Here is a 19,590-nt window from a genome sequence, read left to right on the forward strand (position 1 = left end):
AAAACCATCACCCCTTTTGAATTTCTTTGCCCATGGGAGAAATATATTTCACCCATCAGTCCTTTTCCACAAAACTTCATCTAAAACTGTTGAATGGGTTTCCTGTACATAATATATATTATATTCCTTCTCTTTTAGCCAGGTAAATACTGATTGTCTTTTCTTGTTATCTGCTAGGCCATTACAATTGTAACTGGCTATACTTATTTCACCACTTACCATAATGAGACACAACTTTGAATTATATTTATCAAATGTTTGCAAACCAAATATGTTTGCAAACGTACCATTAAAAAGTAACATGATGATTGAGTGTCTATATAGCTGCACCATGATATTTGCATTGCTACTAAGTAAACCTCCAATTGGTCCCCACTATTCCACCTTCTAAAAGCCCTCCTCATCCTGAGTTGGGTTGTCATCCCAATGCCCGGCAGACCACCCCTGACACACCGTATCCCATAGCCCTGAAAAGACTGGGATCCATTCTTCGAAAAGAGCACACAGTGCCATTTACAGAACAGAAGTAGATCAACTGCCAAATGCATTTCCTATCGCCCTCACCTCGATTTGTATTATATATAGCCATAAAAAAATATATATAAATATTTTAAGAATCCTTTTTCTTATTTTCCATAATTAGCTAATATTTGTAGTAATGTAGGCAATTTATGAAAATGATTTTACCTCTCACTATTCTCGCCATTATCAAAATTACATTATTACAAGCAATTATTATATTAGCAAACAATCGCTGTGAATCATCCTCTATTGTCCCTAACATCTGTTACTCCTTCAACAACAGTTGTTCTTCACAACACACATACACTCACACACTCATACACACTCAACCCACACAACCATAGGCTCACATTCTCAACAGTTGCACAATCCCAGAGTCCAACTCAAGAAAGGTCTTGAATTACGAATGCATTTACTGTTGCAGCTTTATGAGACGGCCTGGAAGACTGTGCACAAAAAAAAGGGCAGAAATGGAGAGATTTTATGAACCATTGTCACGTTACGCGTTGCCTGTTTGATGGTTCGTCGGAGGGCATAGCGGGATTTCTTATAAGCAACCCTCTGCATCCCTGTGATTGGACATTACATAATTATGATAAACATGAATTATATGAGTCTGAGTAACAGCAGAGTGTGAGCTGAACAGTGAGAGTTGATTGGAGTGCACAGACCTCATCACTGCAGGCTGCTATAGACGTTAATGGAGGGAGAGGGTAAACAACATTGAATGTTAAGTTCTCGCCTTGTCAAAGCCAGCAGAACAGTAGCGGGCAGATGAGAAATTTACATATTGCAGTCACGGTGTCTCGCTATGAAAACATGCTTTCAGACCTTGATCAATAAATTGTATTATTATGGTGGTAGGAGTCACATTAACCTGGTTAAATATGCAAATGAATGCACCTTTTGAGAATTAAATGCATAAATTGGTTTTAATAACCTAAATTATAACCATATTTTGTATGATTAATTGTCTTTGTGGTAACAATATTGTGACTAGGCAAAAACACATTTGAATGAATCATGGTTTCTTTTTAAGGGAAATATTATGCAGCAACATAGTGTAAAGAAAATGATTATGAACATACTTTTTATTCATTATGTTATGAACGATTCCAGGTAAGTTTAGAAATACAGTATATTTCTTCCACCATGGCGTAACCTTTGCAGTGACTGTCTACCATTATCTTTACCTATAATTTCCGAAAGCCCAAATTATTTTTTAAGACGCCGAAATGGACAAACCAGAATGGAGAGGAGGTCAGAATAAGCCAAAGTAATCTCTCTTCACTTCCCCAGAGCCATTAGAGACTTGCACAAGGCCTTCCTCTCAACGGAGCCTTACAGCTGGCACAGTAACTTACAAACTCATACAGGGTTCAATTGTTTCCCCTCTGACTGAGCATTTTAAGTAAAAGCAATGAACTACTAATCAGGAAAGACTTTGGGTTTCATGTTTTAACCAAAGCTAAGTGTTTACACAGTGCACGCTAAACCCTAGGGGAATAAATACTTTCCTTCCTTAAAACACTTTGCCAAACAATCTGAGACGAAAATGGAAAAGTTCAATCCCGTGTAGAATATATTTTGGCTCTATGGTAAAACGGGTAGGTCGTCAGAGGAGAAATTTGTCAATACTATGAACATCATCAGCACGAGACAACATACGGAGAGGAGAATGAGAGAGACAGATATAGAGAGAAAGGAAGGAGTGGGGGAGAAACAAGGACAGAGAGGGAGAAAGAGAGACCTCGGATAATGGATGTGCGTAGGCTGCAGGGTTACTTTCTAAAGGAAACAGTTGAATTCATACCTCAGCTTTCTCTGGCACAGCACGCCTGCACTTAAAGGTGAACGGAGCCAGAGCCAGAGGAAAAGGAAAGGCATGATCTGTCTTAGAGGTACAGTCATAACAACCTGCCGTGTACCTCCTACCTAGACAACATCCCAGGTCTTTAACCAGCACACATACAGGAAGTGTTTCGAAAGGAAGCAACAACTACGGACACCAGGGAGTGAAGGTTATACTGGAAGGCGTGAGCTACGCATTACTGATAGCCTACAGAGTCACTATCCAAATGAAGAGACATAATGTGGTAGGCAGGAAGCAGCTCTCTAGGTGAATTAAGTGTCACCCTTAGTCACCTGCTCGTGTCCGGATGCTGCCATGAACTGTCACCGTCACAGAATCACAGTCGTGCCAAGGAGAGAGAGAGAGAGAGCGAGAGAGAGCGAGAGAGAGAGAGAGAGAGAGAGAGAGAGAGAGAGAGAAAGAGAGAGAGAGAGGAGAGCAGACGGACTCATCACAGGGCCTGTTGCTTCTTGAGCACCTCTTTACTGTGACTCTGTCTGTAATTCATGACTACCGCTTCCCCGCCACGCCTGTTATGACAATATCCTGTAGATGAGGTTTTAAAAAGCCCATTGAGGTAGTTTCGTTTCCCCTCTCTTGTCCTCTTTAAAATGTGCCGCTCAGATGGCAGTCAGACACGCGCCACAACCTAGCTGACGTGGCGGCGAATAAATAAAGTAGTCGCTGCTGGGAGTCGCAGCACTGTGGGTAGGCATTGACGTACAGGCAGAACCCACACAATTTCACGTTGATTCTCTCACAATGTGATTATAAAAGGGGATAGAAGAGGTTCAATGTAGTGGGTCGATAGAATTATTCGTGCTTTTAACCCTTTTGAGTGAGAGCTCAAGGATACAATAGAAGCAACTAGGCTCCTAGGGACTACAGCGTGGCAGTTCACCTTCCCTTCGGTCGTCACAGACAAAAACAAATGAGACAGAGAGAGAGAGAGGTCTTCAGTGAAAGCTCTGTTGTTGCTTAGAAGCTCTCTGAAACCAATAGACAAAAATGAAAACGCCGCGAGCTCGATACGAACAGCAGGCATTATGTGGGAACAAAAAATGAATACACTTGCGCTTTCGACATTCAAGATGGAGTATTACTCATTCTAATTAGACACACTCTTTCTTTTCTTCCCTCTCTAGATACAAACAGCACACACACTATAAAAGACGAGTCTTTGAACGAGAGTGTGAATGGAAGCTATGCCCTCCAGACTGATATGGTAATAAGGCTTCTTTTCAAAACGAACCAGTCAATAACTAGTGTAGTCATATTCTCCTACCTTTTGGACCATTAAACCCAGTGAGGTTGATGCTTTATAAAATGTCAATTATGACACGTGAACTAGATGAATACAAAGTATCTGCCCTCCCACACAGATGTAAATAATCATCCTCACACGGGGTACCATTACACACACATGCACCCACGTAGCCAAATGATATGAGCTGTCTTTATCTGTCTCTAGCTAAGCAAGAAAAATAAGATATTTCTGCACATGAATAAAGCAATCACATAGTTGTCAAACTCATAATGGTGTTTACACACACAAGGAACAACTGTTGGTTATTGTTTCACGAGTCGACAAGTAACCCTAATTGCTCATCTTTCATGAGGAGCCTGACACCCGTTCATCTATATTATCATTACTGACTAGCGGTTATTATTCTCAGCCTCCTTGTTAGCGCGGCAGAATGGCAACGGCACTCGTTTGTTTTCCCATGATTCCCTTTCTTCACGGCACAATTGGCTGAATCATATTTCTGCAGGAAATTGCACAGTGGCGGTTGGCAGGTGGTGGTCTGAAAAAAAAACGGAACGTGTGCGTGAGAATGCAGATAGGGAGAGAGAGAGAGAGAGAGAATGAGAGGGACATCGCTCGTGCGTCTGACTCACTGAGCCCGGCACACACATCAGCTCTGACACAGACGCACCAGATGGGCAGAAGCAAAACAGAGGTAGAGCAAAAAAAAGTCGCTGAGAAAACAACAGCTGTCAAGCCACAGAGCTGGCAAAACAAAGACGTTATTATTCCAATCCACCCTTGTAAAATATCTATGGTCCCAACCTCTAATTAAGCCCAGGTAAACTGGCTAGGTCTGATTGGTGTTGAATTATCTGTCAATCTCATCAGGAATCATGGAGGGATTAGCGAATAAACATGTCAACTGCTAACAACATGTCAAAATGTCAGCTGGCTACGGAGCAGTTGCTCTCTAGTAGCTGCCAGAGCCAGAGAGAAACATTTACATGTGTTCATGAAGCTGATTGGCGAGGAGGGGATAGAGGATAAGTAGTGCACAGATGGAACACAAGTACAAATGCACTAGAGGTCGACCGATTATGATTTTTCAAAGCCGATACCAATACCGATTATTGGAGAACCAAAAAAAGGCCGAAACCCATTAATCGGCCGATTTTTTAAAAACATTTATTTGTAATAATGACAATTACAACAATACTGAATGAATACTTATTTTAACTTAATATAATACATCAATAATATCAATTTAGCCTCAAATAAATAATGGAACATGTTCAATTTGATTTACATAATCTAAAAACAAAGTGTTGGAGAAGAAAGTAAAAGTGAAATATGTGCCACGTAAGAAAGCTAACTTTTAAGTGCCTTGCTCAGAACATGAGAACATATGAAAGCTGCTGGTTCCTTTTAACATGAGTCTTCAATATTCCCAGGTATGAAGTTTTAGGTTGTAGTTATTATAGGAATTATAGGACTATTTCTCTCTATACCATTTGTATTTCATATACCTTTGACTATTGGATGTTCTTATAGGCACTTTAGTATTGCCATTGTAACATTATAGCTTTCGTCCCTCTCCTCACTCCTACCTGGGCTCGAATCAGGAACACATCGACAACAGCCACCCTCGAAGCAGCGTTACCCATGCAGAGCAAGGGGAACAACTACTCCAAGTCTCAGAGCGAGTGACGTTTGAAACGCTATTAGCGCGCACCCGGCTAACTAGCTAGCCATTTCACATCGGTTACACCAGCCTAATCTCGTAAGTTGATAGGCTTGAAGTCATAAACAGCGCAATGCTGCTGGCTAACCTGGATTTCTTTTAGCTAAATATGCAGGTTTAAAAATATATACTTCTGTGTATTGATTTTAAAAAAGGCCTTGATGTTTATGAAAATGCGCTTTTGTTAAATCATCCCCCGTTTGGCGAAGTTGGCTGTCTTTGTTAGTAAGAAATAGTCTTCACACAGTTCGCAATGAGCCAGGCGGCCCAAACTGCTGCATATATCCTGACTCTGTTGCAAGGGAAGTGACACATTTTACAGAGTTAAAATACATTTATGTTAGTGGGCAATATTAACTAAATATGCTGGTTTAAAAATATATACTTGTGTATTGGTGGCATTGATGTTTATGGTTAGGTACACGTTGGAGCAACGACAGTCCTTTTTCGCGAATACGCACCGCATCGATTATATGCAACGCAGGACACACTAGATAAACTACTAATATCCTCACCCATGTGTAGTTAACTGGTGATTATGATTGATTGATTGATTGTTTTTTATAAGATAAGTTTAATGCTAGCTAGCAACTTACCTTGGCTTCTTACTGCATTCCCGTAACAGGCAGGCAGTCGCTCAGTCCTCCATTCTCTCCCCCCATCATCTCTCCTGGGTGTAGGTTATCAGGATCCAGCCCTGCTCCCAGCAGCTGCTGCTTCCCCAGCTATGGACTGCAATGAGCTGTGTTTAACGATCACAAGCCATCTGCATACTCCGCCTGCATACACACAACTCCCCCTTTTATACATACTGTATGTACGGAATGATATGATATAATATATTACAAGGAGAATGTATACACTATGTCACCAGAATGGTGAAGAGAAATCAACAAGGATTACTGGAAAACAAACATAGCCGCATCCCAAATTGCAACCTTTTCCCTATATAGTGCACACCAAATATTTCTAGCTCGGCCTAACGGAGGGAAGGGTGTTTCATTCATATTACACGTACAAAGGAAAGGGAACGGATGAAAGTGTGTTTGGTTAAATTAAACTGATATGGAGTTATTTATCCTGGAGTATAGGGACACTGATTAGGAACACCAGCCACATGTCTAGATGCTTCTAAGCAGAGGGGGCTTCACAACCCAATTGGTATTCATTTATGCAGAAATGGGGCGGCTGTGGAAAATAACCAGTCTAGTACATAGAATATTGTTTTTATAGCCTTTCTCCCAATTTCTAACTCTTTCCTCTCTCTCAATACATATTTGCTTTTCAGTACACATTTGTGAAGGACAATATATTTTAATAAAACGTGTTGTTTGTATCCTGGATGCTGATTGGTTGATAGCAGGGAGTTATTAACGACAATCCCTGGGTAATGCCTGTTAACAGGTTCCTGAGTGGCACAGCGGTCTAAGGCACTGTATCTCAGTGCTAGGGGTGTCACTATGGACCTTGGTTCGATTCCAGGCTGTATCACAACCGGCCATGATTGTCAGTCCCATAGGGCGGGGGCACAATTGGCCCAGCTTAGTCCGTGTTAGGGTTAAGCCGGGGTAGGCTGTCACTATTATTAACTGACTTGCCTAGTTTTAACTGTTTTTTTAGTTGTACCTTTATTTATAAAGACCAGCCAAGCAATTCATAAACTTAATTTCCCCTGGAAAAAAGCATCTAGACATTTCCCCATGCTTCCAGCCTAGTCTTCGAAACCAGATGTTTTCAAAGTTAGAGACAGTGGGCCTCCCTTCGTTCAGAACAAACTGTCACGCAAACATTTAATCAAACTGACCACAACCTCAGGCTGCAAACTCCGGTTGTATTGGCATTTTTAAAACAATTCCATGCTCGCAATTTTAGGAATTGAAAAATAAACGTGGTAGCACTGGAAAGCTAAAATCTGTGTTTTCCCCACGATTGTAACTAGACACAAGCCTAATATTTATTCATTTTAGAGAACCGAATACAGTTTGACTTGGCTTTCCTTTCACGCCTCCCCTGAAAACTCTGGTACCCCCCTTGGGAGGTGCGCCACACACTTTGAAAACCTGTGGTCTAAACCTTGCTGCCTGCCTCTCTGACCTGTGCAACAATGTTGCTGGGGTGTTTTTGCGATTTCCACCGTGCCATTGAGAATGAACGTGTCCAGAGGAGACTCACTATAATGGATATATCCAAAGAAATTACAATAAAAAGCAAGTTAAAACAAACTATAATGTACATAGTTTTCTGTAATTTCAGCTGCTTGATGTGATTGTCTGAAAGCTTTACAGTTTCTCAGTCGCTTTGGTGCATTTCTTAGATCAAAAGTGCAATTCTTGATACTACTTGTACAAATTCCAAATCATCTAGTCACTTGTGCACATCATTAAAGCAATTTCTTATTCCTTTGAACAAATTGCAATTGATAATGTACAAGTGTCAGCTTTTTTCCACATGATCAATTGCTCATGTCATGTTGATCAAAATATAGTAGATGGTTCTCTGTTGAATAGTCTTACCCCTCAAAACATCTAGGCATTAGTTCCTTGCATAAGCCATTACATGCAAAATTGTTGAACTATTTGTAATAAACTGTCAAGCATAGTTTTACACATTTCTATTAGACCATTTGTACAAAAATGTGAATTGATGAATCGTGCAGGTGAAATTGACCCTCACTCATGAAGGAATGTAAAGTGTTAGTTCAACCAACAATCAACCAGTTGTCTAAATTGCTCAAAGGTGCATCTCATGAAGAATCAATTGGCAAGCATATATAGACAGACCACAACACAGAGTTGCAATGTTTTACAGTAAAATGTGTGTTCGCATAGTTTTTGTCTATGTGAAAGTGTGCGATGCATCACTGCATTATTCCCCACATAGGACTGCAAGAACATCCATACGGTTAGCATCTCAACCATCGACAGGGTGCTGCATAGAAACCAGATGAGTATGAAACAGCTGTACCGTGTACCATTCCAAAGGAATGAGGACAGAGTTAAGGAGCTACGGTACCAGTACGTACAGGTAAAACATATATCTATCTAACTACTTTACAGAAACATTTTATAGTGATACATAGTACAGTAAGCATAAATATATGTGCATTTTATGTCACTCTTCCTTACCAAAACAAATTCAACTGTGTGTTCTGGGATATAGCGTATAATGGAGTTGGAATCAAGTGAACCCTCTCACAACTTTGCATACGTGGATGAGGCTGGCTTCAACCTGACCAAATGCAGAAGGAATATCGGAATATATCGGAATATCATCGGTCATCATCAATATCATCACCATGTGTGCTGCTATTTCGGAGCATGGTGTCCTAACCCATATCCCCCTTATAGGGCCATACAACACCCAGCATCTACTCAACTTTTTAGAGACTCTCTACAGGGCTCTCATCCCTGATGATGAGAGGGGTCTGTTCAGAGAGGATTTGCCAAAGTATGTGGTCATTTGTGATAATGTGAGTTTCCATTGATCAAACATCATAAGGCAATGGTTTGTGACCCACCCGAGGATGCTCATAGAATTCCTCCCACCTTATTCACCATTCCTTAACCCAATTGAGGAGTTATTTTCAGAATGGAGGTGGAAGGTGTACGATCGTCAGCCACACACACAGATGACCCTGCTGGCTGCAATGGATGCAGCATGTGAGGACATCACAGTAGACGCCTGCAGAGGATGGATAAGGCATTCCAAAAGATTCTTTCCACGTTGCATTGGAAGGGAAAATATCCACTGTGATGTGGATGAGAATATGTGGGCCGACAGACAGGAACGTCTGGATGTGTAGAGACAGCACAATAGTGCTGCGGGCAAAGTTGTGGAGGTGGAAGGTGTACGATCGTCAGCCACACACACAGATGACCCTGCTGGCTGCAATGGATGCAGCATGTGAGGACATCACAGTAGACGCCTGCAGAGGATGGATAAGGCATTCCAAAAGATTCTTTCCATGTTGCATTGGAAGGGAAAATATCCGGTGTGATGTGGATGAGAATATGTGGGCCGACAGACAGGAACGTCTGGATGTGTAGAGATAGCACAACAGTGCTGCGGGCAAAGTTGTGCCTTAGGGGTGGTTTCCTGTGTTTCTTTCTAATTTAGTTATTTTTCCTTTGTGCCCCTTGGGTTGTCCAGTCTCTTTCAATCAATAACCCACATACAGTAATATGTAAATAGTACTGTTGAAATTGACATATGCCATAGAAGTGCAGCCTTGTGCATTTTCAATACAGTAACTGTCATCCAAACTGTAGCCTAAGTTTACATCAGGTAATACTGTCAAAGTACACAGTTACATTGACAACATGCCTAAACATTTTGACGACCTTGTTTGTGAACAATGACTCAATGACTTATCATTCTGATGACACTGACATGATCATTGGCATGAATATTTACTTTTGAGAGATGTACTAAGGATTTTTAGTGACTGACTAGCTTTAGAAACATATCTATTGTATATTGCAGTTTGTACAAATTGTTCTGAGAAATGCACTTATTATTTTGCACAAGTAGCCAGCTTGCATAGGAACTTTTTTAGCCTAGAATGGACGCCCAGTCCGCTTGGCGGGAAACCATGCCAATAGAATGGACGACCAGTCCACTTGGCGGGAAACCATGCCAATAGAATGGACGACCAGTCCGCTTGGCGGGAAACCATGCCAATAGAATGGACGACCACTCCGCTTGGCGGGAAACCATGCCAATAGAATGGACGACCAGTCCGCTTGGCGGGAAACCATGCCAATAGAATGGACGACCAGTCCGCTTGGCGGGAATCCATGCCAATAGAATGGATGACCAGCCTGCTTGGCGGGAAACCATGCCAATAGAATGGACGACCAGCCTGCTTGGCGGGAAACCGTGCCAATAGAATGGACGACCAGCCTGCTTGGCAAGCAATTTAGAAATCTCCAAACTAACTAATGGCTTTTTCACAGACTATATTGTCTGGTGGAAGGATGAAATAAAACAAATGTAAAGTTTTTAATGTAAACCTGTCTTTAAATATTTTTTTATTATGTTGGCAACCATTTTATAAAAGCAATAAGGCACTCGAACCCGGGGATTATTGTGAATAACACCCTCGTAAGGGCTGTTTTCTCGGCCCTCAGCTTCACGCCAGCCCCGGGTTCGAATGCCTTATTGCTTAAATACTCTGTTAGTTTCTCTAAATATCTCTCAATTTCTCATCAGTCCTTGTAAATGTAGCTGTTCCTGTACAATGTTGTGAAGAACAATGTCTTAATAATATATTTTTTTCAAATGCTCTCTCTCTCTCCATATTTCTCTGTTCAGTGAAATCCCTGTGCATGTTACTGATTCAGTACAATGTGGTGAGAAACAATAGCCAAACTACCTCCAGCAGCCGCAGCCTGGAGCTAAGCTAAATAGCCTACATTAGTCTAAAACAAGGGCACTAAAATCCCAGAGGGAGGGAGGGATGGGGACCACACTGGCAGAGTCCTCATTTACTCTAGACTCACAAATTGCTGTGCATTACGGGAGTTCTCCCCGTGCCTAGACTGTTCCTGCCTGCTCAATTACGGGTCTCATTTTCCAAGTTGGCATTTTCCAAAGTCCCAAATCACGAACAGCATGGGGACGTCAGAGCAGTTCATCTTCGACAACACAACTATAATGGCTGCACAGCCAGCGCACACATTTTTGCAGCCCACTGTATGCGTATTTTACTGTCGTATCAGCTGTGTATCATGTATTGGACTAAATTCGGTAAAACAGTTATATTACATCTGCTCAGTATACAGCAATAATGATATGTGACCGACCGGCTCGATTCGGTCTTATGTAGCAAATTTCGAAGTGGAGTTTTTTTTTTTACATTGGCTAAAAGTAGAGCTAGAAAATGGTATATCATACACTACAGTTGATGAACAATGTGAAAGTTGATAAACTTGTAACCTCACTTTTGAGAAAATGGCCCTTGAATGTTTTGGTACCTACTGGAGAGCTCTTTTTTGTCTACACGCATTCAGCATCGTTCACACCCTATTACGCTTTAGCCCCACCCATCTCTTTAAGGATTCACATGTGAGGCTATGTACTAAAAAACTAAAAATGTCAAGGTTAAAGGCTGGCTTATACTACGGGTGTGTTCGTAAATTTAATCTGGAGTGCCAGAGTGTACTCTGGGCGTTTGTAAACTTGTCAGATTGGCCGTTCGTAAATTCAGAGCGCTTCGCTCCCAGAGCTCTCAAAGCGCACACTGGAACATCTGGCCGAAATGTAGGGTTGATCCGAGTGTTCTGAGCTAACAACAGCAGTCAAGGACCCAAGCTAACTGGCTAATGTTGGCTAGCTTGCTAGACACAAATGATAGAACAGCTGACATTGATCATTTTACAGAGATGGTTAGGCTGTTTTTATGTTATCCATAGCGTTGGTGACTGTGCTGCTGGCAAAATTTTTATTATGCTTTTTTGCCCAGGTTTACTGACACCAGCCATATTAAACAGGTGTTCGTAAATGTATCAGTTATTCTGCACTCTGGCACACTTAGATGAGAGTGTTCTGAAATTGGAGTAGATAGCCAGAGTGAATTTACCAGCTACGTCTATCGATAGTGGTTGCAGTGACATCATAAACATTTTAAATAGTTACTTGTGTAACGGGATGTGAAACGGCTAGCTTAGTTAGCGGTGCGCACTAAATAGCGTTTCAATCGGTGACGCCACTCGCTCTGAGACCTTGAAGTAGTAGTTCCCCTTGCTCTGCAAGGGCCGCGGCTTTTGTGGAGCGATGGGTAACGATGCTTCGTGGGTGACTGTTGTTGATGTGTGCAGAGGGTCCCTGGTTCGTGCACGGGTATGGGCGAGGGGACGGTCTAAAGTTATACTGTTACATTGATGCTGTTGACCCGGATCACTGGTTGCTGCGGAAAAGGAGGAGGTCAAAAGGGGGGTGAGTGTAACGGATGTGAAACGGCTAGCTTAGTTAGCGATGCGCGCTAAATAGCGTTTCAATCGGTGACGTCACTTGCTCTGAGACCTTGAAGTAGTAGTTCCCCTTGCTCTGCAAGGTCCGCGGCTTTTGTGGAGCGATGGGTAATGATGCTTCGTGGGTGACTGTTGTTGATGTGTGCAGAGGGTCCCTGGTTCGCGCCCGGGTATGGGCGAGGGGACGGTCTAAAGTTATACTGTTACTACTGTTAGCTAGCTAGCCAGCTAACAGTACATTTGAACTTGAAATTAAAATGACTTTCTGACAAAATTAGAAACGTGTAATATCTGAAAATTTAGCTAGCTAGACTCTCTTACCCGTATACATGGATGGACACTTCTCAATCTCTGTCACGGACGCCATGTTTGCACTTAGTTTGAAGATGTAATCCAGAGACAGGTGTGTTATACAACAGCCTTCTGTGTGTTCTCTTTTCGACACCGTCTGCACATTTGCAATCAAATGCCATCTCCTTAGCATACTCCATACTCTAATTCCACTGATTTCAAAACTAGGTCCTGCAGAAAGTGAAGAGCAAAACGTATACAATTCTACAACGTAATATCTTTCGCAAATACGCATTAGAAAGGATTACCTACACATACTGACCAGCTCATATTATAGACAGAACGGCAACATGGCAGACCAATCCGAACTCATCTCTCAGCATGTCCAGCACACTCATTATCTCAGCCAATCATGGCTAACGGGAAGGTTGCTCCCTTTTTCGGTGGCTAAACCAACTAGGCTCGTAATTTAACAATTTGATTCATATTTACAGATGTCATACAAGTTTGTTATTACGGTACATGAAAGTTCAAATGTTCCAGAAGGCATTTCTGCCCAAATAAGTTAGTTTACGTTCAAATGGCACTCCTGTGAAGTAGTAACGCACGACATATGCCTAGTTTCCTGAAATGAGTCACATATAGCGAATCCTTTAGGGTTACCGACTTCATAACGTCAGCCCAAGGCACACTTAAACCTAATGAGACCACCTACAGTATTACAGTACAAACCATGCAAGGCTGTGACAACACATCACTCTTCTCCAGTGCACCTCTGCATCGTTATCCGGAAACACCTCCACTCATTAATCAGACAGAGAGAGAGGCAGTGTCCCAAATGGCAACCTATTCCCAATATAGTGCACAGCCTTATGGGCCGTGGCGAAAAGTAGTGCACTGCATAAGGAATAGGGTGATATTTGGGACACAGCCAGAGATGAGACACTGGGCCCGTTTTCTTCGTGCAGCATGACGCCACGTCGCGAGGCTGAGAAACATATTAGTCGCTGACAAGTATTGTTGCTCTTCAAATGTTTTACACAAGAAGACAGCAAATGAAGACTGAATAGAACACTGTAGGCGCAGGAACTAAATCCCTATTTTCAAGGGCTGGAATACATGCAAATAGGATGCCATTGTCTTTAGGCATCTTTCACAATAGAAACATTGGTATGTTTCTGTGCATTGTATGCAAAGACAAAGCCACGAAGCCAGTGAGTGTTTATCTACCAATGAAACAAGTCAATGTCCAAGGCCTAGGCCAGTAGCAGCCAGCCAGGGAGGATGCAGTACAGTAACGTTCCAATGACATTCAGGAATGGAAATCTCACCCCCAGCCCTCCTTCCCCTTGAATATGGAACAGGGCCATAAGTGATTAGACCATTTTGAGAATAAATTAGAGAGCTTGCAACTGGAATTCTAATGTCCATGTTAACCGGTTAGCCAAAGTCCATTTGACATTCACTTTGAGGGTCCTCGTGTAATTCCACTATAATGCAGCTCAACCTTTGCTATTTTTTTACCCTTGTGTTCTGAGTTTTGCCAATCTAATTGGGAGAGAAAACTTCCAGTGGATGAGATGATTGAAAATCAGATTAAAGAAGATTAATGTAAATCAAATCACAGCCCCCCCCCCCCCCCCCCCCCCCCGATGACATCAAGGGCTACGGGAGAGTAAGGAGAGCATAAAAGCTGTCTGAACTCATGAGTGTGTGTGTGTGTGTGTGTGTGTATGTGCGTGCGCGTGTGAATAGAGTATGATTAATATGTGATCATCTGATAGCGTCACTTAGGCATGAACCATTTCAAACATCATCGTGCCAGGGCCCACACAGAGTTTGTCAACTGAAACACCACCGTTACATCACTACACCACAATTAGTCTTAACTCAGTGATTAACAGTCAAACAGCTGCATATCTACACTTTTAAATAACACACGATTCGTACAGAGAGGATAAGACCTCCTCTTCCGAATGCCCTTTTATGAAGCAAAACATACAGACACCACACACACACACAAAGCAGAGGCAAATCTCAGGAGGGAGATGGACAGAAAAGAAGAAGAGAGGAGTGTATAGTGGAGTGGAACCAGCAGCATGCAGGCTGTGTTGTCTGTGCCTTCAGGTGGGTGCTTATCTATTCCAGGGAGATAAGAGAAAAACAAGCGTGCTATCTCCCCCGAGGGCTGGCCTGTGTTGGGTGGTTAACCTCAGAGCGCCTCGCTGCAACTCACAGCAAATGAAACCGAGAGCAAGAACGATACAGCTGAATGCTCACATACCTTCCCTTAGCACACCTATCACCTTGAAATGAGAAATCTATGCCAACACAGCAAAATGTGTATTGTAGGAAAAGCCATACCTTTAACATTCCAAGTAGTGAGCGGAGGTTTAGCGCCTTTCTGCACTGAATAATAATGGTTTATGATGCTTATGATGCAGTGGGCTGTAACATCATTGTATGTGGAAATGATGTTTGTGACAATCTGTGGCTGTGTATCTAGGGAGAGAGAGAGAGAGAGAGAGAGAGAGGGCGAGTGGAGGAGGAAGGGAGAAGGGATGTGGAGAAATGGAGGGAGAGGTATGGAAAGATGATGTATGAACAGAGGGATGAATCAGTTGAAAGACTGGCATTTTCATACCACATTAACATTCCTGGGTGGATGAAGTTTGATTTTTTTTTTTATACGGGTAAAACTATGTAATACACAAGACTAAGAATGACAGTATGGATCTCTTACCAACGATCATTGTAATAATTTTCTATTTTTAGCAGATCGATTATCGCGTCATTTTACAATGTTTCGAGATACAGTAAGTCCTACAGCAAGTACTGGGAGTAATAGAGTAATTGCTAGCCATTCCTGTGATGTTTAGCTGACAGAAAATGTCACCCTGGAGTCTCCTGTCAGAATACCCTGGTAATTCTATCGTGTAGGACTCAGTCCCTCATCCCCATTTCCATTTGGCCTGGACTACAAACAGAAGTTAAACATATTTATTTTAACTGAAAAACACTGGGTTTAATGAAATTCAGCCTGCCTGCCCACACATTTCCCTTCTCTAGAGTATTTAAATAAAAGAGCTGCCCCCCCCCCCCTTCTAAATAGGAGATGCTAGCTACATCAGTTTGAGTTCTGGGTTTGATGCTGTCGCTCTGCTAGAAGCCCATCGCTCATAATTACTGCATTTAGATATCGCTGGGTCTCGCCTACTAACTGAGCTCAGACCAGTCTTTGCATGACTCTTCAATTGTACCATATTCCCTACATAGTGCATTAATTCTCCATAAATAGGGGCTAAAAAGGGAAATAGGGAATAGGGTGCCATTTGTGATACATAGTTTATCATCAACTGAGCTGGGAATCAGTGTAAGACCAACGTTGTGGTCGCACACGTGCCGACACTATATGTCCTATCTAAAAAACAACTGGAAAGGGGGAATGCAATGTAAATTAATTCATTGTTATTGGCGAGATAACAGATGGTGGTGAATGAAGGCATAAGGGGTGTGGTTCTGGCTATAGGGAGCGTCTTTGTGAGGTAGGAGTGATGATGTTCATGTTTGTGCCTCGCACACTCTCTCACTCTCTCCCTCTCTCCCTATCTCATCTTTGGTCTTTGTTGAGGTTCTTCTTATCACTCCCATACTCCACATCTGACAGTCGTTGTAGGAGAAGAAGCATCACATAGCTAATCTTTTTATCAACTACTGTGTACAGTCATTTGTGAACGCAACATTAATACAGCATTGAGATTTAATCGAAGGAATCTTCAAAGACAACATCATAAGGGAGTCGGGTATGACCCAGAGGCTATAAAGCAAAGTCATAATGTTATTAATTACCCATGTGAATAATAAAATCTACATTTGACAGTCAGGGATGGTTATTAGCTTTTGCTTGTGAAAAAGCATTTTGGATAAAGGCGTATTAAGAAGATTACAACAGTAATCTATCTCACAACATAATGAAGCAGCTGTCTTTATAGAAGGCTTTTGGATCTTATGTATTTGAGTACTGCTGGTTGGACAGCAGGGTATTTAACTCTACGATACAGAATCACATGGATAAATAATGTCTGCAAATTGCCACAAACTTCCATCCATGTAATTGCGGTATTGAACATTTCCATGTGAAGGCAGCCTACACCATAATGTGAAATTAATGCATTTCTGAGACGCAAACGAGACACAAAAGATAATGTTCTGCAATGAAATGACCCGTTTGATTGTGTTTTCTGCTGTGATTCAATTCACCATGTGACAACAGATGCCGATGTGCCACATCTTCCTTAATTGTTTCTGTGCAATGTGTTTTTTTATAGCATCAATTCATAAAACACATTATATCACAATTATAAGCAACACTAGTGCATTCGTATGTTTGTATGAGGAACTTTCCTACCATGACAGACAGCAGCTTAGAGCTGAATTCTGAAAGAGCACCAAGTATGTACTTGCTCATTCCTCACACAGTCAAGTAGTATGATACCTCTGTAACGGTTTTCTTCCGTTGAAGGAGAGGAGGACCAAAATGCAGCGTGGTAAGAGTTCATGGTTTTTAATAAGAGAAACTAAACATGAACACAATTACAAAACAACAAACGTGGCAAAACCCGAAACAGTCCTATCTGGTGCAGAGAACACAAAGACAGGAAACAACCACCCACAAACCCCAACACAAAACAAGCTCCCTAAATATGGTTCCCAATCAGAGACAATGACTAACACCTGCCTCTGATTGAGAACCATATCAGTCCATACATAGAAATGGACAAACTAGACACACAACATAGAATCCAACCCAGCTCACGTCCTGACCAACACTAAAACAAGGAAAACACAAAAGAACTATGGTCAGAACGTGACAACCTCCAAAACAGGAGTGCTTCCATTGGAGTAGATACAGGAAGAAAGACATGTTTTTATTGAAGTAACCCCCACCCATGCAGGAGAAGGTCTCAGGCTATGGCCGGGTGACCTGTGAGTGAGTGTTCTGAAAAGTCCCTTCCTAAGAACAAAAATCACAACACAACATTAACATCGCCATCTGCCGCAGTCTTTCTCTCGGGCTATTGTTCCATCTATGACATCATAGCCTTAACAAAAGGTCCCAATATAAAAGAGGCGTGGACAAAAGAAAAGTGGTAAACAAAACAAAAACATGAAGGGCTTTCTTCTGTGGAACACAATGGGCCTATAACACCCAACCCTCCGAGCGTCGCCGTCCTCCACATATAAACCCCAACAGCTTTCACGGCGAGATATCAAGCCGCTTTAAATGAGATCTGTCTGTGTTTTGTGTGGTTTTTCAATTTCACAGACCCAGGCCTCCGTGTTTTCTCATGAAATGAACAGACACTAGAAGACTGTCTGTTTAGAGTCACGTGCGCGTGTGTGTTTACACGTTGTGCCTGTCAGGGAACACAGGGGACAAACACGTCCCTGGAGGCTTACAGCGCTGCTCCTCCACTTCTCCATCAGCCAGGGTCACCATGAAAGACAGGAAATGACTTGTACGGTAACGGCGTCATAACCAGGCCTGGGACCAATTCAATTCAATTCAAATGGCCATTATGATCACGGGAGGTAAATGACAAAAAGAGTTGTCCATGCTTCAGAAAATGTCACTGTTGGAAACTGGAAGCATTGGATATATTCAAATGTTTTTTTTTGCCTAAGGTCTGATTTTCACTCTGGAGCAGGGCTGATTTGTTAGGGAAGCAGAGCTATGATTTGCCTGCTGTCTCTGTGCAGGTGAACGGAGTCTACTAATGATACTGATTTGCTTAAAAAGGTACACTGCCAAGACAGGTGGGTTTAGGCAACACAACTCCATTGTTGAGGTCAGAATGCCCTCTGATTATTATCATGTCATAATCACCATTAACAACCAATAAAATCATCTGAAATTAGGCCTATAGCTGATATTCAGCCAGGTTCAATATATATTTTGTAGATGTTTCCCTTGCATCAGGATCATAAAGGTCCACTAATAATGATGATGACAACAACGGATTGCACATATACAGAAAATGTTCGACTCTCAAAACGCTTCACATTGTGTGAGGTTGCTCACCCCATCCTGCATTTTCCCCGAATCAACCACATTTCCAAGTCCCTGGAATAAAACCAACCTCTCACAACTGGGGAGTTATGAAACAATAACCTCAACGCCAGGCTGCTGTACATTCAACAAGAATATTTATCATCTGTTTTCTCCTTCTCATCCCATCGCCCACACTGTCCTATAATGACACACCCTCGGGCTCCTAGTACCAACATAAGCCAACTAAATAAAAAGGCAACGGTAAACATGTGAATGATGCAGTACCACGAATGATGCAGTACCCCCCTTTGGCCAATCAGTGTAATTTTGTAAAGTACGGATCTTTATGGCAAGACGCATCATTCACCCAAGTTTTGTCAAAATCAGGCTAGTGATGTCTGAGTTATTGTGTGGATTAGCTATACTCATATCCCTGAGCATGTGGGCCAAATTTCATCACTGTGAGACAAACAGCTCAAGAGATATAAACATGTGCCTGTTATAGCGCCACCATGTGTTCGATGTTGAGGCTTGACAGTGTGTACACATTTTGTTACACACACACACCCATGTGAACGTATATTGGCCAATAGCAGCCATGTTGGTGTAGGTATTAGTCTGGAAAGTATTCAGCTGAGAGAGCTTTGTCTGTAGTTTCGTGCAGATCGGTCATTCGGTGCCAGAGAAGTCGTTTTTTAAGTGTTTTTCACAAACTTCAAAGTGGCAGAAAATCCATCATGGCGGACCTTATTGGTCCCTGAGGCAAATGTGTTCCTTGTGATGAGAGAGACCTATGTACCGAAGTATGACCTCAAACAGGTTGAGGGGCATGACATTTCAAAGATATCATTTTCAATCACTTGTTATAGCGATACGATAGCGATATCACTTGTTATAGCGATGCCAAACAGT

At 42.1% G+C, this 19,590-nt stretch overlaps 1 protein-coding gene across 2 annotated transcripts in view; it reads right to left on the minus strand.

Annotated features, from left to right (window-relative positions):
- Positions 1-19,590, minus strand: part of LOC110527416 (beta-1,3-galactosyltransferase 1) — a 120,872-nt gene that overhangs the window by 83,794 nt on the left and 17,488 nt on the right. The window contains exon 2 of one of the 2 annotated variants that reach the window (XM_021608676.3): positions 5,961-6,096. The exons of the other annotated variant lie outside the window; for it this stretch is intronic. The gene's annotated coding sequence lies outside the window, so the exon portion shown is untranslated. The remainder of the gene's footprint in view (positions 1-5,960; positions 6,097-19,590) is intronic. 2 annotated transcript variants of the gene reach the window in all.

The sequence above is a fragment of the Oncorhynchus mykiss genome, chromosome 7 (assembly GCF_057628025.1).
Source record: "Oncorhynchus mykiss isolate SJ-2025 chromosome 7, ASM5762802v1, whole genome shotgun sequence".
Taxonomy (NCBI): domain Eukaryota; kingdom Metazoa; phylum Chordata; class Actinopteri; order Salmoniformes; family Salmonidae; genus Oncorhynchus; species Oncorhynchus mykiss.